The sequence below is a fragment of the Schistocerca nitens genome, chromosome 7, assembly GCF_023898315.1.
Source record: "Schistocerca nitens isolate TAMUIC-IGC-003100 chromosome 7, iqSchNite1.1, whole genome shotgun sequence".
Taxonomy (NCBI): domain Eukaryota; kingdom Metazoa; phylum Arthropoda; class Insecta; order Orthoptera; family Acrididae; genus Schistocerca; species Schistocerca nitens.
Genome location: NC_064620.1, coordinates 96714444 through 96720461, shown reverse-complemented (window position 1 = coordinate 96720461; position 6018 = coordinate 96714444). Strand labels below are relative to the sequence as shown.

Sequence of the window (6018 nt, the reverse complement as noted above, 5' to 3'; positions counted from 1 at the left end):
CTGCCCAATCTACCCACACAACACTTTATATTCCCGTCCTGTCATAGGTTTATCTTATGTACCTCATCAGGGGCCAGGCCACCTGTGAAAGTAGTTATATAATTTACCAGCTCTGCTGCAATCACTGCACAGCTCTTTATATTTGTACGACTACCAACCATGTGTCCACCACGATGAACGGCCACTGCTACATTGTGGCCAAGAGCAAAGTAGACCATCCTGTGGCACAACATAAGAGCTGATCATAACTTGCTTGAATTCGATGGCTGCTTCACTAGCCAAGCCATCTGGACCGTCCTCTCCACCACCAGCTTTTCTGAAGTGCACAAATGGGAGCTATCCTTAAAACATTTTGTCCACTCCCATAATTATCCCAGCCTCAACCTATGGTAGCACTGTCCCCACACCCTCCACTGAACAGTTTCCACCCTCTCTGCCCTATCATCTCCTCTCCATTCTCATCTCCCAACCTCTGCCAACACACCTGCCCATCTTTCCCATTACTCTCTTTTTGCTCATCCCCCCCCCCCCCCCCCGACCACCACCGCCACCTCCCTGCCCTACAACCTCCTGACAATACAAGTGTTGGTATTTTAGCCCTGCACACACCACCAGACAGGGTTCCTCTTCCCCCTCACCCTGTAAAATACTATCCCTTTCCCTTACGCTCCAGACTGCTGCTTCCACCCCACATAATTGTATTCAGACTTGAGCTGCCAGTCGTGTATGTGAGGTGTGACTGCTTATGTGTATGAATGGTGTGTGTTTCTCTTTTGTTGATGAAGGCTGTGGCCGAAAACTTTGTGAAGTCTTAATTGTGCTCGTGTGCAACCTAATGTGTCACCTTGATGGTAACTAGCGCTATCTTTTCCTACACTGTTCATATTCCTATCTGGAATTTCCTATTCTTAAGATATAAACATACACTTTATACACATTCTCATACTTACACTATTAGATTACCACAGGATATATTTGCCTGGATAGTTTAGGCATATGGGCACATAATATGTGCACAATGCAATAGAAGACAAAATAAATCATGTCCAGCTGTTGTTGCTAAATGGAGATGTCCTCAGATTTCAGCTGCCATCATAGTTCTAAAACACAATCTGTCTGTAGGGGTTTTTAAACTTGTTTCCATTTAGGTGGGGCTCTACATCTTTAAGAAGTTTTTCCTGTTACTTGCTGCCATTGGATTCATTCAAGCAGCTTTCGCTGCACGAACTCTTTATTCCACCTCACACTACAACCCTCTGACTTCAAAATTTATGTTTACACCTTTTTTCTCAGAGATGTAAAGTTGATTTCAGTACCCATTACCAATTGACATAACTATTCTATTTCTGGATAAAATCTAACTAGTTTTCTTTACCAGGAGTGTTAATATCCTGCAGTTTGTAAAGATAGAAAGATCTGCAGGTTACCTCATCTCTTCTTAAATCTTCCCCCTTTCCTGTAACACACATTTCAACTCCTTTCCCTCTAGCTTAAATCTGTTCAACCATGGTGATTCTTTTTCTCTCATTCAGCTCTTTGTTTCACATAGAATAACTGCAACAGTGTGCAACAGTTTTCTTGAACTCTGACCATTCATCTGCCGTTCTCAACTTATAGGGGTAGCTACTTTCTGGTCTCTTCACTGGTTTCAAATATTCCAAGAATGTTGTACATAATCATCTATTTGTATCATCACATTATTCCTTCAGGTAGTTTCTAATACCTTAATTTTTTTTTACCTATATATATGACGGTAGTATCTGTTCCCGAAAGAACAGTTACCGTGGATGACCATGCAGCTTTTGCTAGAAATGAAATGATAATTCAGATGGATAGAGCGTCTGCCATGTAAGCAGGAGATCCCGGGTTCGAGTCCCGGTCGGGGCACACATTTTCAACATGTCCCCAATGAAGTACACCAACGTCTGTTTGCAGCTAGGGTGTCCATTTAATTATCATTTCATTTCTAGCAAAAGCTGCATGGTCATCCACGGTAACTGTTCTTTCGGGAACAGATACTATCGTCATATATATAGTTAAAATATGGCTTCCCGGCCATTGACCTCCTTGTGTGAACGCACACGCTATGCCCGAACTCGTACGGGACTTGGAAGATTAATCTGCCACGAGTAATGAGTATGATGGGCAAACATCTATTAGGCGCACTACGAATGTAGTGGTGTGGACATGTTGGGAATGTGGATCTCACGGGGAGCGTGCACGGGATAAGTCTCTGCAGACGCACTATCCTCTGTGCCCACGGTGGCTCAGATGGATAGAGCGTCTGCCATGTAAGCAGGAGATCCCGGGTTCGAGTCCCGGTCGGGGCACACATTTTCATGTCCCCAATGAAGTACACCAACGCCTGTTTGCAGCTAGGGTGTCCATTTAATTATCATTTCATTAATTTTTTTTGTGCAATGTTACAATAAGGGTTTTGTGTGTGTTCCTTCCTTCTTGTATTTTGCAAAGGTAATAATCTCTCAACAACTGATTATGGTATGCATCCTTACTTGTAAAGGAGAGAGAAGCCTCAGGGGGTGGGGATGAGGGGGGATATCAGGTAGCACTTTAAAATTATCATCCTCTTCATGTAAGGCAGTGATGTGTCGAAGACAGGCACAACAAAAAGATTGCTAAACATGTGAGTTTTCGATCAAAACACCTCCTCCTAGAGTAGACTAGACAAAACACACACACACACACACACACACACACACACACACACACACACACAACCACTGAGGCCTGACTCACAGTCCTGAGACATTGGGCATGTGTGTGTGTTGTGCTTGTGTATTTTATAAGGCCTTTTGGCCAAAAGCTCACGTGTTTAGCAGTCTTTTGTTGTGCCTCCCTGCGATTCAACATCTCTTCGATATGATGAGTAGCATTTTTGTAATATTGTCACTATCCCATTCTTCCACTGTACAAGGTCAAAGAGGAACGCAAATTATGGATGTGGAGATGGTGCCAACAACTGACCTATGTTGAGTTACAATGCTTTGCTTATTAGATCCTAAAATCTAATAATATTAGACACTATATTGTTAGTATTACTAGTTATTAGTATTTCACTCTTACACTGCCCCATTTTCTCTTTATATGAGAGAGACAGCAACTGTTATTTGTTAATATTATATGACTAATGGCACAAAGAACGGAAACCATTACTGCAATGTCACACTAACCAGCTGTCATTTTACTTTTTTTGCTAGTAAAAGTGGTACATACATTAGACAACAATCCACAAACTCTTAAAATCTTGGCACTTCAGCAGAATTCACTGAAATTAGATTCAGCTTAAGTTACTGTCCATCTGAAATTCATACTTTTTATAATGTGACTCATGTTCCACATTTATCAGAACTAATCTTTCACTATACAGAAGAACATGCACTGTCGTAAAAGTTACCGACAGATCAAACGTATGTGTTGGACATAGCCTGAATCCAGGACATTACATTTTGCATGTAATTACCTTTTGCACATAATGTAGATATAACACTCTTAGATAAGCCAGACAACTGATGACCCATTTTTATCAATGTTTTGCCCTCCACTCTTTCTGCCGAGTGAAGAATGGTTCTTTGACACTGTATAATGCAAAATGTAAACTCTGCCTGACTTGTCACTAAGACAAAAGTCCTAATGCATATTAAAGATATTCAGTACTATGAATCTTGCAAACTAGTGTATTTTACACACACTAGATGTGAAAATGGGAAATATGGACCTGCTTCAGTAGTAAAAGCCAGGCATCACACATTCTGACAGAATGAAGAAGTTGAAAATAAAGTGCTTGAAATGTAGAGTAATGGGGAATGCTGAGAAAAAATGTGTTTTTTAACCATAATTTGATTTTTAACCATATTTATAAAACAGCCTCTTACTTGTTGAGTTGTCTTTTAGTACTGCTAACACACAAGACATCTTCCACTATACTTTCAAATCCTGGGACTGTGAGCAGACTGCAATTAGGCATATGCTACTCCATGCCCACATCACTCTTGACACAACAGGAATGTACAATTCTGTGTACTGAAGTGTATATTCTAATGTGTAACTGGTGTAAATCAGCCATATCTTAATATTTCATATGTAGCATGTTACTAACTTTGCATGATTATGATGGTCATATTTCCAGGTTGTCCTCAATAAAACTAACAATTGCAACATAATCACCATAAATATTTTATTGTATAAAATGTTTAAAGCCTGTAAATCATTGATACACCACACAACCACATGTGAAATGATAAATACAAACTTTAAAGTATCAGGTACTTCTTTCAAAAATGCCATGAATATAATTCACAATATTTTTCATTGATACATATAGTAATATATAATAAAAGTTTTATATATCTAATTTTCTATATTTTAAAAGATAAGAAAGTTCCTAAGAACTACTGGAAGTTGACAGAACTGAAGATTCAAAGAATGTTACGATCTCAAACATTGCTGGAGAATTTGATTCAGATGCAGTGGCAACTCTGACAATTACAATGAAGAAAATATTTTTTGATTAAAAGAAGGATATTTACCAAAAGGTGATATAGCAAAGTTACCTATGGCTATTGAACAGTATCATGTAGATTTTCCTAGTGGAAAAGATAACAATCAGTTCAGGTTAAATGAGTAACAGAAATGAGCATTAGCTTAGAACTTCACTCAACTGATGTGCAGAAAGTCAATGTATTCAGTTTCAAGAAACTTTGGCATCAAAAGAGGGACTTAAGACAAGAGACAAAAGCTGGTTTCTTTGCAAAGCTATCAGAATCAGTTCATTTAACACTTAATAGCACATCCAATCTTGGTTTTGCTTCTTCAGTCACAGAAGGAGAAACTGATCGTGTTTCTCAAAGAAAATAGTTTGAAGGGGAAGAAATGCAAAACAAAGAGAAATTGGGTTCTGAAGATATTGTGCAAGTAACTTCTCCCTGGGATAGGGGCCAATCACTGGAAGAGGTAGTATATCATGTGGCAGTTGACCCAGATCAGATTGGTCACAAGGCAGATGTTTGTGAGTCAATTGGAAGTGACTTCACTGGGATGTCTTAAGCATCTGCCTGTCTAACTAGGATAAACTGGTGGATAGTCTGGCCTGCTACCAAGTGAACCAAAACTACAGGAGAATACCATGTCTGAGGACAGTGCACAAGACATTCACAGAAATGATGAAACTGGAAAGACGTATGAAGTATTATCTGATAATGTTTTGTGTATGATAATAACAGCAACCGTCACTGGCTGTGTTTTGGAATTCCCTGTTACAGTTTCACATTTTAAAAAAAAAAAAAAAGGCCATGGTACATTTCATTAAAGTAAAACATTTTTAAATTAGAAAAGCAGTTACTCTGTTTAACAGCAGAAAATTCCCCACTGAAAGAAATGCAGAAGAAGAAGAATTCAGTTCTATACAGACATCCTCATCTGATCCTGATAAGTGGTCATGCTCCTGAAATCTGGATTGGAAGCATCGCAGGTCATACAAACTGAACTAGAGGAACAGGTGTCTTCTCTGGAGAATGAGCTGTAATCTACGACAGAAGCTGGACTAACTGAACAGGTTGCTGTCAAAAAGCAAAAGGCTGACAAAAAGAAGCCCTCCCCCACACTGTTCATGTTGGCACCTTAAATAAGATCACATTGCACCAATAACTTACAAGGTAAAAAATAAATAACTTAGTCATTACAGCAAAATCTATACAACATATTTAAATGCATTAGCATCACAGTTTTAACAATCAGCTATAGCTCCTGAGGCAAGATTCTGACAAATTAACCTAAATACACCATCTGTGTAAAATGGTCACAAATAATTACAAAAAAACTGGACTACATATAAAGGAAAATCAATGATTCATCATGTCATTATAGTCTATAACATTTAATATTTAACCTAGCTTTAATACTCATTGTTCATCAAATAAGATGTTAATATTCCTTCATACTGATTAGTGCAAATAATCAACTTGTTACTTGTGAACTGAGGCAATTTTGTTCTGTAAATAC

General features: G+C 38.7%; 1 non-coding gene across 1 annotated transcript; it reads left to right on the top strand.

Annotated features, from left to right (window-relative positions):
• Positions 1–2255: 2255 nt before the first annotated feature.
• Trnat-ugu (transfer RNA threonine (anticodon UGU)) lies at positions 2256–2330 on the top strand. Its single transcript has one exon. It is a non-coding gene; the product is annotated as a tRNA-Thr (tRNA).
• The last annotated feature ends 3688 nt before the right edge of the window (positions 2331–6018 follow it).